Source organism: Lepisosteus oculatus, chromosome 14 (genome assembly GCF_040954835.1).
Source record: "Lepisosteus oculatus isolate fLepOcu1 chromosome 14, fLepOcu1.hap2, whole genome shotgun sequence".
In the NCBI taxonomy this organism is placed as follows: domain Eukaryota; kingdom Metazoa; phylum Chordata; class Actinopteri; order Semionotiformes; family Lepisosteidae; genus Lepisosteus; species Lepisosteus oculatus.
The window spans coordinates 55,647,424-55,664,511 of NC_090709.1; the positions used below are offsets into that span (position 1 = coordinate 55,647,424).

At 41.9% G+C, this 17,088-nt stretch overlaps 4 non-coding genes across 4 annotated transcripts; 2 read left to right on the forward strand and 2 right to left on the reverse strand.

Moving 5' to 3' along the window:
• On the forward strand, nt 1-82 carry trnal-aag (transfer RNA leucine (anticodon AAG)). The gene has a single exon. It is a non-coding gene; the product is annotated as a tRNA-Leu (tRNA).
• A 1,011-nt stretch (nt 83-1,093) lies between these two features.
• On the reverse strand, nt 1,094-1,167 carry trnat-agu (transfer RNA threonine (anticodon AGU)). The gene has a single exon. It is a non-coding gene; the product is annotated as a tRNA-Thr (tRNA).
• A 1,678-nt stretch (nt 1,168-2,845) lies between these two features.
• On the forward strand, nt 2,846-2,927 carry trnal-aag (transfer RNA leucine (anticodon AAG)). Its single transcript has one exon. It is a non-coding gene; the product is annotated as a tRNA-Leu (tRNA).
• A 1,012-nt stretch (nt 2,928-3,939) lies between these two features.
• On the reverse strand, nt 3,940-4,013 carry trnat-agu (transfer RNA threonine (anticodon AGU)). Its single transcript has one exon. It is a non-coding gene; the product is annotated as a tRNA-Thr (tRNA).
• Between the last annotated feature and the right edge of the window lie 13,075 nt (nt 4,014-17,088).

Consider the following 17,088-nt stretch of genomic DNA (forward strand, 5'->3'; position numbering starts at 1 on the left):
GGTAGCGTGGCCGAGCGGTCTAAGGCGCTGGATTAAGGCTCCAGTCTCTTCGGGGGCGTGGGTTCGAATCCCACCGCTGCCAGGTGGTTCTGTCGAGAACCCCTTTCAGCTGGCTTCAGACGAAAGGGAGGGAACTGCTTTTTGGCAGACTCTCGAGAAACTAAGCAAAGTGTTTAAAGATACTTTCTCAGCTTGACATCAAGGCACAAAACAAAAACCTTCTTGCGTCCTCTCAACCCAAAAGCGCTTTGCCACTTTTTGCGTTATGCAGGGAACGACGTCTGCCCAGATCACTTTTGTGTCAATGCAAATCGTAGTGTGCCCTCCGTTTTAATGTTGGCTGTGCTGGCGTGCTGCTTCTGTCTGTGAAACTAGAATGTTCTGCTTCTTCACACCAAATCATCGGCGGGGGTTGAGCTTGTTAAATCTTTGCGCATAGCGCTCCTTTGGAAGTACTGTGTCCAAGTTCAAAAGCAATCGTGGGATTTACTTCATGCGTGCAAAAAGCATGCCTCGCACGACAGATTTAAATGGGGAATGGAGCCTGCTTCTTGCTGTTTTTCCTGTGGTTGCAGTTACAAAGTTGATCGTGCTTTCACATTCTGTTAACAGTATTCACTGGCTGAGCTTTATCAGTTGGTTCGTAAAGGAATCTCTGCTTCGGTTCCAGAAAAGTCATCTGTGGTGTGTTTTTTTCCGTGCCCATGGCAGTCTTTTAAAGCTGGTAGTAGTGGCGGCGAAGTTAATTTTTTATCCTCTTTAAAAGAATAAGGACGGGCTGGGGCGAGCTCCATTTACCACTCTTTCAGCTAACCGCCGAACTCCCGAACTGATTACACTGCAGAGCCACAGGCGCCTCGCTTTTCTCCATTCTCTGGGTCAGGGTGAAAAAAAACTTGCTGGTATTAGCTGGCCTGCTGGGAGCACCTCTTCTTCACTGATAAGCAAGATTTGTGTTTCATCTTTCTCAAGCTGTATAGATTTCTTTCAAAACAAGTTGTTCCAGAAAGGAAACGAACACTTGCATTCACCTGAATTAAAAGGCATGGGATTTGCCCGTAAGGATAAATTCTGTACAGTAAGACAGGAAGAAAGGCACCGCTGGGAATCGGACCCAGGATCTCCTGTTTACTAGACAGGCGCTTTAGCCAACTAAGCCACGGCGCCGGCAAAGTGCTGTCCTTTGACAGCCACATGGACACGTCTCAACTGCTCTGAGACATCTGCATTCGGTGTGCACCGAGCCTGCTCGCCTTGCAAGTTTCCTCATTTACATGCGATAGCTCCACCACTAAGAGAAAGGATGAGAAATGGCTTTTATCTGGCACTTTTCATGTCAGAGGATCTCAATCTGCTTTCCGTGTACAAGAGGATGTCCAACTCATGTAGCTAAAGACGTAGACGACAGTGCTCCACTGAAATCTTGATCTCACAACCCTCGGCATGACTCCGCTGTGTTCTGCTTTAGACAAAGGGGGGAAAAGACTTCTTTCATCACACGTTTTGCACTGTTTATGGTGTTTGCAGTGCTCTTTCTTAAATGAAAACCAGGAATCGGCACCATATGAGGTGAGACTAGATAATATTGGATCAAGTAGCCTCGCCATTCCATGCGTGATGTGCGCAAAGTGTAATTCCTGTCTTTATAGTGTGCTTGTTAGAGACTAAGCTGGCACCCAGAGCGCTTTAAATCCGGGAGTCAGCAGCCTAAGACAATAGAGCTTCCTTCGTCTATGTTTTTTGCGTGAAGGGGGAAACCATGCGTGTGCTGCAAACGATCTTAGTATCGAAGTGCCCTCCCACATAACCGATCCGAACAATCTGCTTTACAGAGGAGCACTGCCGGAGCTTATCGTTGGCAAACTGAAGACCAGGCTGACCTCTTCTGTGACTCTTGAACACTGAGTCTCAAGGTTGTGAATTCAAGCTCCACGCTGGCGGGAAATTCCATAGGTAATGATCACATTTTCTTGCATGCTAATCAAAAGAAATATTAAGAAACTTTTCCCGATACCAGTTTTTTACAAAAGTAAAGGCACACGGCACATGTGTGCCACATCACGTCCGAGTTTAGTGACAACTACCTCAGAGATTGTAAGCTGGCTAGTTTCAGATCAGATCACTTTTTGTATCAAAGGTTCAAGCAAACCCGAATACTTTTGCAAGAGACATTTCAGAATCCCAGTCAAATCCAGTACGATTGCTGGATCCTTTGAATTCGACTGAACTATAGCACAGATCTGCAGTCCACCATTAGAATACTGTGGGTGTGCTGTATAAGCCATACCGCCCAAAATAGTTCTAAAACAGGAGAAGCATCCTCGTTTAGGAATGTGGTATAAAGTGAAATGGTCTGGGAAGAGTCCTACGTTTGAACAGTTCAAAATAGACGTCAAGGGGTATTTACAGACTCTTTCGAAATGTAAGAACAAGCTGTGCGGACCTTATCTTTATTTACCTTGTGTAATCGTTTTTCATAAAGTGTAATTGTATTATAGCATGTGCCCCTGACGATTTTCTTGATACGTTATATGTGCTCTTGTTTGTATTGTATGTAGTTTTGTTGTTCAAATAAAACGTAAAAGACACAACTTTCCGGATGCGGCTGCTGTAAAAATAAAATGACATCAAGGGTGCTGTACGCAGAGGTCTGAAACCTGCTCCACAGAAGATCTTTATCCAGAGGTGTTAAAGAAGTCGAGATCTCGCCATGAGAGGGGAAGCATCTCAGAAAAAGCAGGTGCAGTCGGTTCCACGGTCATAACGCCACTAAGTCGGGCGACAAGAGCAAATCCCACCCGGCTTCCTCCGGGCAAGTAATGAGACAAAGAAACAACACACAGCGGGTAGCGTGGCCGAGCGGTCTAAGGCGCTGGATTAAGGCTCCAGTCTCTTCGGGGGCGTGGGTTCGAATCCCACTGCTGCCAGGTGCTTCTGTCAAGACCCCCTTTCAGCTGGCTTCAGACGAAAGGGAGGGAACTGCTTTTTGGCAGTCTCTCGAGAAATTAAGCAAAGTGTTTAAAGATACTTTCTCAGCTTGACATCAAGGCACAAAACAAAAACCTTCTTGCGTCCTCTCAACCCAAAAGCGCTTTGCCACTTTTTGCGTTATGCAGGGAACGACGTCTGCCCAGATCACTTTTGTGTCAATGCAAATCGTAGTGTGCCCTCCGTTTTAATGTTGGCTGTGCTGGCGTGCTGCTTCTGTCTGTGAAACTTGAATGTTCTGCTTCTTCACACCAAATCATCGGTGGGGGTTGAGCTTGTTAAATCTTTGCGCATAGCGCTCCTTTGGAAGTACTTTGTCCAAGTTCAAAAGCGATCATGGGATTTACTTCATGCGTGCAAAAAAGCATGCCTCGCACGACAGATTTAAATGGGGAATGGAGCCTGCTTCTTGCTGTTTTTCCTGTGGTTGCAGTTACAAAGTTGATCGTGCTTTCACATTCTGTTAACAGTATTCACTGGCTGAGCTTTATCAGTTGGTTCGTAAAGGAATCTCTGCTTCGGTTCCAGAAAAGTCATCTGTGGTGTGTTTTTTTCCGTGCCCATGGCAGTCTTTTAAAGCTGGTAGTAGTGGCGGCGAAGTTAATTTTTTATCCTCTTTAAAAGAATAAGGACGGGCTGGGGCGAGCTCCATTTACCACTCTTTCAGCTAACCGCCGAACTCCCGAACTGATTACACTGCAGAGCCACAGGCGCCTCGCTTTTCTCCATTCTCTGGGTCAGGGTGAAAAAAAACTTGCTGGTATTAGCTGGCCTGCTGGGAGCACCTCTTCTTCACTGATAAGCAAGATTTGTGTTTCATCTTTCTCAAGCTGTATAGATTTCTTTCAAAACAAGTTGTTCCAGAAAGGAAACGAACACTTGCATTCACCTGAATTAAAAGGCATGGGATTTTCCCGTAAGGATAAATTCTGTACAGTAAGACAGGAAGAAAGGCACCGCTGGGAATCGGACCCAGGATCTCCTGTTTACTAGACAGGCGCTTTAGCCAACTAAGCCACGGCGCCGGCAAAGTGCTGTCCTTTGACAGCCACATGGACACGTCTCAACTGCTCTGAGACATCTGCATTCGGTGTGCACCGAGCCTGCTCGCCTTGCAAGTTTCCTCATTTACATGCGATAGCTCCACCACTAAGAGAAAGGATGAGAAATGGCTTTTATCTGGCACTTTTCATGTCAGAGGATCTCAATCTGCTTTCCGTGTACAAGAGGATGTCCAACTCATGTAGCTAAAGACGTAGACGACAGTGCTCCACTGAAATCTTGATCTCACAACCCTCGGCATGACTCCGCTGTGTTCTGCTTTAGACAAAGGGGGGAAAAGACTTCTTTCATCACACGTTTTGCACTGTTTACGGTGTTTGCAGTGCTCTTTCTTAAATGAAAACCAGGAATCGGCACCATATGAGGTGAGACTAGATAATATTGGATCAAGTAGCCTCGCCATTCCATGCGTGACGTGCGCAAAGTGTAATTCCTGTCTTTATAGTGTGCTTGTTAGAGACTTAGCTGGCACCCAGAGCGCTTTAAATCCGGGAGTCAGCAGCCCAAGACAATAGAGCTTCCTTCGTCTATGTTTTTTGCGTGAAGGGGGAAACCATGCGTGTGCTGCAAACGATCTTAGTATCGAAGTGCCGTCCCACATAACCGATCCGAACAATCTGCTTTACAGAGGAGCACTGCCGGAGCTTATCGTTGGCAAACTGAAGACCAGGCTGACCTCTTCTGTGACTCTTGAACACTGAGTCTCAAGGTTGTGAATTCAAGCTCCACGCTGGCGGGAAATTCCATAGGTAATGATCACATTTTCTTGCATGCTAATCAAAAGAAATATTAAGAAACTTTTCCCGATACCAGTTTTTTACAAAAGTAAAGGCACATGGCACATGTGTGCCACATCACGTCAGAGTTTAGTGACAACTACCTCAGAGATTGTAAGCTGGGTAGTTTCAGATCAGATCACTTTTTGTATCAAAGGTTCAAGCAAACCCGAATACTTTTGCAAGAGACATTTCAGAATCCCAGTCAAATCCAGTACGATTGCTGGATCCTTTGAATTCGACTGAACTATAGCACAGATCTGCAGTCCACCATTAGAATACTGTGGGTGTGCTGTATAAGCCATACCGCCCAAAATAGTTCTAAAACAGGAGAAGCATCCTCGTTTAGGAATGTGGTATAAAGTGAAATGGTCTGGGAAGAGTCCTACGTTTGAACAGTTCAAAATAGACGTCAAGGGGTATTTACGGACTCTTTCGAAATGTAAGAACAAGCTGTGCGGACCTTATCTTTATTTACCTTGTGTAATCGTTTTTCATAAAGTGTAATTGTATTATAGCATGTGCCCTTGACGATTTTCTTGATACGTTATATGTGCTCTTGTTTGTATTGTATGTAGTTTTGTTGTTCAAATAAAACGTAAAAGACACAACTTTCCGGATGCGGCTGCTGTAAAAATAAAATGACATCAAGGGTGCTGTACGCAGAGGTCTGAAACCTGCTCCACAGAAGATCTTTATCCAGAGGTGTTAAAGAAGTCGAGATCTCGCCATGAGAGGGGAAGCATCTCAGAAAAAGCAGGTGCAGTCGGTTCCACTGTCATAACGCCACTAAGTCGGGCGACAAGAGCAAAACCCACCCGGCTTCCTCCGGGCAAGTAATGAGACAAAGAGACAACACACAGCGGGTAGCGTGGTCGAGTGGTCTAAGGCGCTGGATTAAGGCTCCAGTCTCTTTGGGGGTGTGGGCTTGAATCCCACTGCTGCTAGGAGTTTTTGTGTTACAACCACCAAATGGAGCAATGTGTTAAAAGCTACTTTATCAGCTTAACATCAAAGCAGGGAGAAAAAACTGTTTCTTCTTCTCAACACAAATTATCGTTTCCACCTTCAGCAGGGAAGTTTGTCTACCAAGATCACTTTTGAGTCAGTGCAAATCACACGGGCACACGGCACATGTATGGCACATCACGTCCGAGTTTAGTGACAACTACCTCAGAGATTGTAAAGCTGGGTAGTTTCAGATCACTTTTTTATTAAAGGATCAAGCAAACCCGAATACCTTTGCAAGAGACATTTCAGAATCCCAGTCAAATCCTTTGAATTCGACTGAACTATAGCACAGATCTGCAGTCCACCATTAGAATACTGTGGGTGTGTTGTATAAGCCATACCACCCAAAATAGTTCTAAAACAGGAGATGCATCCTCGTTTAGGAATGTGGTATAAAGTGAAATGGTCTGCGAAGAGTCCTACGTTTGAACAGTTCAAAATAGACGTAAGGGTATATTTACAGACTCTTTCGAAATGTAAGAACAAGCTGTGTGGACATCATCTTTATTTACCTTGTGTAATCGTTTTTTAAGTGTTATTGAATTATAGCATGTGCCCCTGACGATTTTCTTGATACTTTATATGTGCTCTTGTTTGTATTGTATGTAGTTTTGTTGTTCAAATAAAAAGTAAAAGACACAACTTTCCAGATGCGGCTGCTTTAAAAATAAAATGACATCAAGGGTGCTGTACGCAGAGGTCTGAAACCTGCTCCACAGAAGATCTTTATCCAGAGGTGTTAAAGAAGTCGAGATCTCGCCATGAGAGGGGAAGCATCTCAGAAAAAGCAGGTGCAGTCGGTTCCACGGTCATAACGCCCCTAAGTTGGGCGACAAGAGCAAAACCCACCCGGCTTCCTCCAGGCAAGTAGAGACAAAAAAAGAGGGCCCAGTGGGTAGCGTGGCCGAGCAGTCTAAGGTGCTGGATTAAGGCTCCATTCTCTTTGGGAGCGTGGGCTTGAATCCCACTGCTGCTAGGAGTTTTTGTGTTACAACCACCAAATGGAGCAATGTGTTAAAAGCTACTTTATCAGCTTAAAATCAAAGCAGGGAGAAAAAAGTGTTTCTTCTTCTCAATACAATTTATCGTTTCCACCTTCAGCAGGGAAGTTTGTCTACCAAGATCACTTTTGAGTCAGTGCAAATCACAGTGCGCCCTCAATTTTAATGTCGGTTGTGCTCCTTTTATCTGTGAAACGTTAATGTTCTGCATTTTCAAGTCGAGTCATCCTCAGGGGTAGAGCTGATTATGTCTTTCCGCATAGCGCTCCATCAGAAATAACTTGTCAAAGTCCAAAAGAGATTGTGGGTTTCACTTCAAGCAATCACAAAGCATACCTCACATGTCAGTTCTAAATGGGGAATTTGTTGGTTACGAAGCTGAACGTTTGTCCATGTTCTGCTAGAGTATCCACTCGCTTGCCTTTATAAGCAGTCTTGGAAAGATAAGCTGTGCTTCATCTCAGGAAAAATCATCAGTACTGTCATTTTATTCTGTGTGTATGGCAGTTATTTAAAGTATCTAAAAATCACGAGTTCATAGACTTATCCAAATATCAACGGGACCTTGTAAACCTGTCAGAAGAATTCCTTCAATCCAATAGTTTCACTCCAGGGAAAAGGCAGGGAAACATAGAGAATTCTTATTTAAAGACAACATCCGTATTGGATTGCATGTAAGCAGGCACCACTCAGAATTCCTAATATGATTTTGAATTCAGTTTTGCAGTGCTTTAGTGCTTTACTACTTTCAGAGAGTCCTTTATTGACCTTGCTGAAGCAGAGAAGCGACATAATCACAATTGTGACCAGTTTTTCTGCTGTTTCTGGTTAATACTGATTATTATTTTGTATTTTGATTAGTATTTTTTGTAGCGTTCTTCCTCAGCTTTTTAGTTATTTGGTGAGCAAGAACCACTGAGAACGAGTCTGAATCAATCAAGAACACATATGGTACTGCTGTCCAGTGTATTACTGCTTCATCCTAATTGAGCTTTTCAGTGTTGAAGAAGACGTTTCCAATTTCGATTGCTGGTTTCAGAGGATGTGCTACAAGATCACAGATTCATTTGAAAAGATTTGGAGATGCATTGGCTGGGATTCAAACCTGGCTCAATTGCATGAAGGCACCTATACTCAGCAACGAGAGGAAAGGAGAAGGGGCCAGAGGTAGTGTGGCTGAATGGTCTAATATGCAGGATTTTAGGCTCCACTCTCTCAGGGGCGTGGGTTTAAATCCCACTACTGCCCAATGTTTCAAGACCTTACTTCCTGTGATTTGTAATATGGTCAGTAAAAGCACTTTATGTAAGTATCTCTTATGTCAGCGCTACAAGTCACTTACTGCTCCACAGGACTGGGGTTCAATCCCTGGCATCTTCAGGTGTTTTTTTATAACTGTACTCACATCGAAATCTTCTGTTGAGTGAGAACTCTTTGCTCGTGTTCATAGAGAGCCAGGTTTACCTTTTGAATCTCACCCGGGATTTCCTGAGAGATCATTCAGCGAGCGAGTCCTCCCTCTGGACACGGCATTGAGCTGAAAGCTGCACGAATTCCTCACTGTGTGTCCTGTACTGTTACAGGTGGTCCAGCGTAAATGTGCAGCACAGTGATATGAACAACTTGAACTTTTTCTGTATGTGAAGGAAAATGCAAAAGAGCATGTAAAGTATTGATCATATAAAATATCCGTGGTACAACTCGAGAAAAAAGTGAAGCACAAAACAGCGACTTTTGATGATTACAAGAGATTCAAGAAACACAACCGTCCGCAGATGGGTTCGGATCCTGAACGCTTAAGTCAAAAGAACAAAAGCGAAGTAAACTCTCTTCATTGTCTTATAGTTTATGTAATAAAACAATTTTTTACTTTCTTTATAATTTCTTACTGTTGATAGACGATTTATTGAATTTTAACAGAATCACAATTACAAATATTTGGGGTTAAACTGTTATTCACATACTCTAACAAAGAGAAACGTTAGTGTCTTCCGGTGTGTGAGCCAATTTCTCAAAACATTAAAAAATAAGTTATAGAAATTGAATTGTTCTACTTTTTAGGCTTGCATAGTCTTATTCATATTTCAGTTAAGCCTTTTCTTCTGTAGTAATTTCCTTTGATATTAAAATTAGTACTGATTTACAAGAATTTTGGAATAAGTTTCAGTTTAGGAAAATCCCAGAAGCCCAGAAGCTACCAAAACTGGTAATGTTCACATAATGTGTAATGCCAAAGCAGCAGTTGGGGTGGGAAACAAAAGGCATTTCTTGGTATGAATCCTTAAACTTCATAGATGGCGTTCTAGGACTTCTCGCTTCAGATAAAGCTGTCAATACATCATAGATTTCTACTCAATCAATATTAGCAGTGTTATCACTACCGAACACTAAATATAGATCCTGGCAATAATTCATGAGTTGTTTGTAAGAAAATTGTTTATGTTTTTTTTTTTAAACATATTTTCAATACCAGACAAAATGTCGAAAGTTTCAATTTCATGCAACTGATGAAATCTCTCTTCAATGGAAGTTATAAGTACAGTACATCCAAAATACTGCGGAATCAATCAAATTTACATGTTTCTTGTGGATCCAGATGATCATTTTGAGACTCAAAACATGCCTGTCTTTTCTTTTTTCGAGGACGAAGGAGTAGCAGCAGGAGTAGCAGTTATGGCAAGAACGTGTTTAGAGTTCAGCACTTCTCATTTCTAATGCAGAGCCATCGACTCGGAAAGCACCGCCCGCGATAAAAGAAATTGCAGAATTGGTCTGTTCATGCTGCCTACACACTTTGAATTGCTGGCATTTTCTGCAAGCGTTCCTTTTTGAGGGTTCATGAAATTCCTCACATTTGAGCCAACACTAAAATATTTCATTCGGGGTCGCCTAATTCATAGTGCAAACCGAATCTACAGGGGAATGCTGTGGCACATGAAGCCGTTTGTTATTCTGTTGTGAGGTGTGAGGGGCGGAATGCAAATCGAGTTGGTGAATAGAAAATGAAACAGGAGTCACTTCTTGAGCTACGAATTCCAAAAAGTATGAAAACCTGTGCATTTTAACAGTGCAGAATACTCACAAATTGCACTGAGTTGCTTGCTTTCTTCTGCTGCTTTTATATTTCAGTCATTCACTGTAGCACTGGAACAATTCAAGAGAGGTAAAAGCAGAAGCTGTCAGGAGTGGGATTTGAACCCACGCCTCCATTTGGAGACCAGAACACCCAAGCCAGCTGGAAAAACACATGTCTTTGAGTCTGGCGCCTTAGACCTGTAGCGGTGAGGCTTAGTAATAAGGCAGAATTAAGTGTTTCTGAGCTTTCCCAAATTAGGCCTCATTTTTCTGTTCATCTCTGCGGTGCAGCCACAGAGAAACCATTCATGCAAGGTGATTTAAGGTTCAAGGACAGCTCCCAAAGGGGGATGCACTTAGCTAAGCCTGGCTATCATGATCAATGGTCACCCATTGGCGCCTATCTGTCTAGGGAGTGCCAGTTGGACATCTGGACTGCATTACTAAGTGTCAGGAGTAAGTGACTCATATCTCACCTTGATCAACCAATCAGGGACTGGTAGGGCCGAGTAACCCACGTGGGACTCTGATGCCCATGGAACTTTCAGCCAATCAATGAGCTGAAGTTCCTCCAGGTAAAAACAGGCAACACAGAGAGCCTGGGAGCTTCAGATTGAGATTCAGATTCAGATTCAACAATTCTAAAGGGAATTCAAAGGAGAATCCCAAGGGCAGGACATTCTCGCAGCACGCCTCCTGACCATCCTGAGACTCAGCCCGGACAACCACGGAACGGCCAGTGTGTCCGAGTGCCAGAACTTTCCTTTGTTCTAAGAGTCTAGAGTGGAGGTTGCCAGAGAGTAACCAGCAGCAGGCCTCGTGAACAGGTCGGAACTGTGGACAGCTGAATTACTATTCTCAACTAGCTCTTCATCAGGAACGAACCGGTCCTCTTCCTGACTTGCTGGGACCCACAGTCATCTTTTCTCCTGTGCACAAACTGTGCTAGTTAAAGCCAACAGTGAGCATCAGCAGCGCACCGTCGCAAGCCGCACAGCACAGCCTGGCACGGAGCCAGAGAGCGCGGATTGGACAGCAACAGCCTGCAACTGTTTCTTTGTGCCCGCAGGAGATCTGAATCCCCAAAGATTGGATGAGTATTCAACTTCAATGCATTACAGCTCGAGAATTCAATTGTTATCCCAACCAGTTGATATCAATTTAATTCCTAAGAGTTATGTACTTGTTTTGAGTATCTAATGTAGAAGTTGTAACCAAGTTCATTTATGAAACGGTCTAAATGAATGATATACTGAACGTATGTCCTCTTGATATGTGTAACTCTTTGTAACTGATTGAATATATATCTTTTGTATTCTGATAACCCTCTCGATAAGATCTGTTAGGTTTATATGCATATTCTATGTATTAATAAATGTATCCCCGTGTATTAGTACCTGTGTGTGCGCGTTGTTTGAGTTATGTCGCATGGTTGGATTCTAAAGCCATCAAAAGAATCAACTTTGTGATTTACTGCTACAATTAATAATTGTCTCAGTAAATGCCCAAACCCTACAGAACTGGTGCCTTCAGAGAGCCACTATGATTACATATTTGGCGTCCCTGAACCGGTTTTCCCTACAGACCACTTGGCCACCCTGACAAGCACAAGCAAGTGGTGTGCTGAATGCACCAGTAGTTGACTAAACTGAGTTTCTTCCCTGAAATGATTTGCTTGCGAAGAGCCAAGTTGCCTTGAATGGATCTTGGAAATCAAATATACGGATGGATTGTTATTCGGTTGGGAGTTTTTAGGGGCGTATTATAAATTGAGTTGGTGAAAAGGCGCTTTTTGTTAGTCTGTCGGGAGGCTGCACAAGGTGTTTAGAGGGAGAACTTCTAAAAGGGAGGCTCTCTATGTTTAACATCAAGAAAGATTTTTTTTTTCTCAATGGAAATGCTCTTTGGCACTTTCAGCTTTACGTAGGGAACAACGTCTGCCGAGACAACTTTTGAGTCAGTGCAAATGGTAATGTGCCACCAAGTATATTTAATATTGGCTGTGGTAGCGAGCTGCTTTTGTTTGTGAAGCCTTTACTTCTTTAAGCTGAATCATCGGCAGGAGTAGCTTATTAAATCTTTGCTCATTGCGCTCCATCAGAAATACCTTATCCATGTTCAAAAGAGATCAGGGGATTTACTTCATGCTTTCACATGGCATACCTTACACGAAAGATTTAATTATGAGACTCAAAATATGCCTGTCTTTTCTTTTTTCGAGGACAAATGGATTATTGAGGTGTAAAGATGGGTTCAAAACCAAAATCATCTGCTATTGCTGCTGTTTCTTCAAATCCTTTAATTGATCATTGATATCGAGGAATAATATTATACAAATTGTGGTTTTCTGTGAATTGCCAATTTTATTGTAATTACATCTTCGTGTACAGATGTCTTGCATGTATCACAAGGTATTACAGATGCAGCAATTCAAAATGGGTGGGGTATTTCGCGGCATACCCCGGTGGGCGTGTCGCGGTGTCATGCAGTATCACGCGGTTAATTGCGTCATCCCGGAAACTATCCGGCGTCACCTTGTAAAACCGCCAGGGGGAGCTTAACCTCTCATGTACAGCATTTGTGCTTTTAATTTTGAATTGTATAACAGCATGTTAATCATCAGTCATTAAAATGTTGGTATATTTTATGAAAGCAAGATTGCTCAGTTGGACAAAAGTACACAACCTACCTTTATCAGAAATATTTATGCATCAAAACCTTTACCAAAGATATTACTAATAGTATTAATAATGGATGACTTTGGACAAGCTGTATACTCAAAGTATAATTTCATTAGCACATTTGTACAAGCACTTGGAATCTGTCCAAGCCATACTTTGTCAGGCATTTTGTTTTACTTCAACAGGCATAAAAACTCCCTTGCTTTTAACAGGGCGTTTCATAATTTCTAACTACGAAAATGATTTAAAATGCGACACTTATCATTCAACTAGAGCTCAAAATATCACATGGATACTCAAGAAGACAGCAAAGACTGTATTAAAAGATACTTGTATGTAGCAACGCTTTCTTTTCCGTATACCAGATTTTATGGAACCACTTCAGAGGGGTGTCAGCCAGTCAGATTCCAGGAATCGGTACTTTAAAGGAAAAATACACGCCGGTATTCCATTTCTCCCTAACGATTTTAAGCATCGAAGTATATAACTAGCATGTGAAATAGCGTGAAAAAAAGTGGTAGTTTTAAGCTTTTCTGCTAATATAATATGGAATCACGTTTCTAAAGAATTTAATAACGATATGATTATATTTGTGTACTGCGACAGGGCTGTGTAGGGCTGTTTCGCCTCTCTCTTCATGCAACTTACCTTGTTGCCTACTGGTCTACGTGCCCAATTATCAACTTACGGGTTGTGTGTTCAAATCCAGCTTGTGCAAACATTTCTTCTAAAAAACAGAATAGCGATATTATGGACAATCAATTGACTTTTATAATTCAAAATATCACAACATGATCGATTCTAAGTCATTTTTGATAACAATGAATAGTCACCTTCTTCCCTTCTGACAATGGTCCCTGTTTCTGCTTCCTGCTTCTAGTGTGTGTGTGTGCAATAGAGTAAATTTTTATAGAGAAATGCAGGCTGGACAGTATGCGTTACAATATAAACATTTATATTGATTTAAATCGTGTTCTGATTTAAATCGCAAACACGAGTTTAATTATATGTGTTTTTTAATCATAATCAGGCTAATGCAACATACATTGATACAGTATCTTTGTCTTCTAAGTATCTTAATAAACTTTCAGCATACCTTTCTACCCGTTTAGATTTATATTTCTTGGGATTTTGGGATCAAACGTGGAAGGATTAGATTGTAATCGTTTTTATTTTTCAAATATGAGATTGTATTTCTGAATGTTATGTTACACATACAGTAGTTCACTGTTTTAAATACATCGAATTAAAAAAGTTATGTGTAGCACTTTAGATATTTTTTTCTGAACCAGGGAAAATCTGATCATGTTTCTCTATAACAATAATAAAAAACTTTATTTTACATATCACCTTTAAAAGTGGCATCTCAAAGCAAAAAAGTAGATGGGAAAAACAGTTAAAAGGGACCAAAGTAAATACCAGACAAACACAAACTTGTTTTTAATAAAATGCTTTTATTCATTCAGCAGAGAGTGAGAGGGACATCCAGCAGGGAGAGACACACACACCGGTTTCCATTGACAAAATTGATTTTTTCCAATTCCTCTTGTCTAACAGGAATGTTTTGTTCTGGACAGACTGTTAGACTAGAGGAAAAGAGCGCCTCCTTCTACGAAGCATTTCGTTGATCCGATCACTAATTCTTTTCCAGTCGCACGCAGTAAGGGTTGAGAATCTCCGATTCACCATGCTACTAATGGTTTCCCGGAGATTGCAAGGCAAGGCACTTTTGCCTCTGGACCCATCGAAATTTACAGACGTGGTCCACCCCCAGTAAATTTCAAAAGTCACAAGATTTTGAAACACGAGGGCGGCGTAGCGGTCGACTCTTGCTTTCCCGTCTATGCCGATGCATTGCAAGTACAACCCCCCCTCCATCTCCTGAGTGATGGGTAAAAGTTGGATATCTGGGAGAATTATTCGTCCCACTGGCGTCTGTGAATTCCGCTCTGTAAATGGTGCTTCCTGGGGGGAGATAGACGGCGGGGACAGCATCAACAAATTCCTGCGCGGTGGTGAGCGGAGAGGCTGGGATGGAGTGTCCTGAGGCGGTGTGTGCTCTGCGGGGGGCAGAGCTTTCGCCAGGCATTGCAACCTGCGCGGCGGGGAGAGGCACTTTTCGGGAGACAGCTGCTCAACTGTTTGACTGCTGGAACATACTGTCTCCTTCCTCTGCATTTTCAGGAGTGTCTCTAGCCTCCCAATCCTCCCCAGTAATGCGTCGTACTGCTCCCGCTGCTGCCGAAAAGTCTCCACACAAGTGCTGCTTCTACAGGTTGGCACCCTGGCCAGTGGCCGAGAGCAGAGACCCACGGCCTGTGGCAAAATAACATAATTCATGTAAGAAATAAAGTCACACAGTAGTATTCATCAGTCGCGGAACAGAAGTCAAAATAAACTTTTCTTTTTTTCCGTCTTACCGCTTTCTTTTTTACTGTCCTGGTGGTAGATCGTTTCGCCCGTGCAGTGTTTTCTTGAAGAACAGGCTACGAAGAAATAATTATAATTGAATTTAAAATTCAAAACGGCAATAATACCTTATAATATGCGCTGAAATCGCGTATTTCAGATGAAGTCTGCTGTATTTGCTTACCCTTCGCTCTTTGGAAGCTGGGGCAGCAGAAGCACCCCGTCTCTTCCCGTAAAAGGTCTTGGTCTCCATATTGTACTATGGTCGCTGTAGTGCAGGTTCGCAGTTTTTTTTGTGATGGGAGCTCACCCAATCCCTTGGTGTATTGATGCTATATTCACATGTACGGCTAGAATGTTCATTGTCTTCCAATGAAAGGCGGGTGCCTTTTGCCGAAGTCGGGAGACATTAGAGGCTTGCCACACCCGGACTGTTAAACCAACGCATTAGCACGTCAAAGCCCATTGAGGACCCGGGCGCAATAGTTGTTTTGTCCCTTGATTTACTGATGTGCATTAATTAAATCTTGTCAGTCAGGTCTTTTTTTCTCTATTTGAATTGTCGTTTACACATGCACGACTTTAAAAGCTAGCAAGACAGGTTTCGATTCACATTAGCTGGCGAGCCTTGTTAACAAAAAAACAAATAATAATGTAACATGCCACTGTTTGTTCATGAACAAAGTTATACTGAGATTTCCTTAGATACGCAATTAAAAAATAAATAAATAAAAATTTGAATCCCCTGCGGAACACATTCCATAAGAATCAGCACTTTAGATCTTTTTTTCTGAACCAGGGAAAATCTGATCATGTTTCTCTATAACAATAATAAAAAACTTTATTTTACATATCACCTTTAAAAGTGGCGTCTCAAAGCAATACTGTAGACCGTAAAAACAGTTAAAAGGGACCAAGGTAAATACCAGACAATCGCAAACGCGTTTTCAATAAAATTATTTTATTCATTCAGCAGAGAGTGACAGGGACATCCAGCAGAGAGAGACACACACACTGGTTTTCATTGACAAAATTGTTTTTTTTCAATTCCTCTTGTCTAACAGGAATGTTTTGTTTGTGGACAGACTGTTAGACTAGAGGAAAAGAGCGCCTCCTTCTACGAAGTGCTAGTTTAGTACTATAAAATACTATTAAAATCTGTAATCTTTCCACTTGTACTGTGAGTCATCGGACAGTTTCTGCTTTGTGTAAGGATGGTATCAAAAAGCAATCTTAAGTGGTGAGAAAGCTGTGCTCAATGTATTTAAGGGACTTAAAAGTAAAAGGAGATGCTTCATATTACTTGACTAATTTTAAAAACGAAGTTATAAATGCAGACGCTCCCTCGGTGCCGCGCCGGGTGTAAATATCAAAATATACATACCCAACACTGATTGTACCCATCTGTCATGCAAATAAAACACCTTGAATTGAATTGAATTGAGGGAGAGAGGGGGGAAGGGGGAGAGAGATAACTAGGACTCAAGGCAAATAAGATACACTCCACAGGCATTCACAACAGCAACATATGAAACGTTTGCACGTATAGTTAAGTTATTACTTGGTTTTCAAAGTGCAATGAAATACAATATTGTTGTTGTTGCTGTTCTGGTTGTTTTTATCCTGTAAAGCGTTTTGAGAAGCCACCTTTAAAGGCGATATATACTGTAAAACCGCTAATTCTTATGGAATGTGTTCCGCAGGGGATTCAAATTTTTATTTAAAAGTAAAATCACCTTTAAAATTGGTAGTACCTTTTTTAGTACTATATTTTTGTATTATATTCCCTATTAATCAAACTCTAAGAGTATGTATCGGCTTGTCAGTCAGGTCTTTTTTCTCTATTTCAATTGTCGTTTACACATGCACGACTTTAAAAGCTAGCAAGACAGGTTTCAATTCACATTAGCTGGCGAGCCTTGTTAACAAAAAAACTAATAATAATGTAACATGCCACTGTTTGTTCATGAACAAAGTTATACTGAGATTTCCTTAGACAGCGATTAAAAAATAAACGTTTCATATGTTGCTGTTGTGAATGCCTGTGGAGTGTATCTTATTAAGCTCTAAATTGCATTTTGAGCG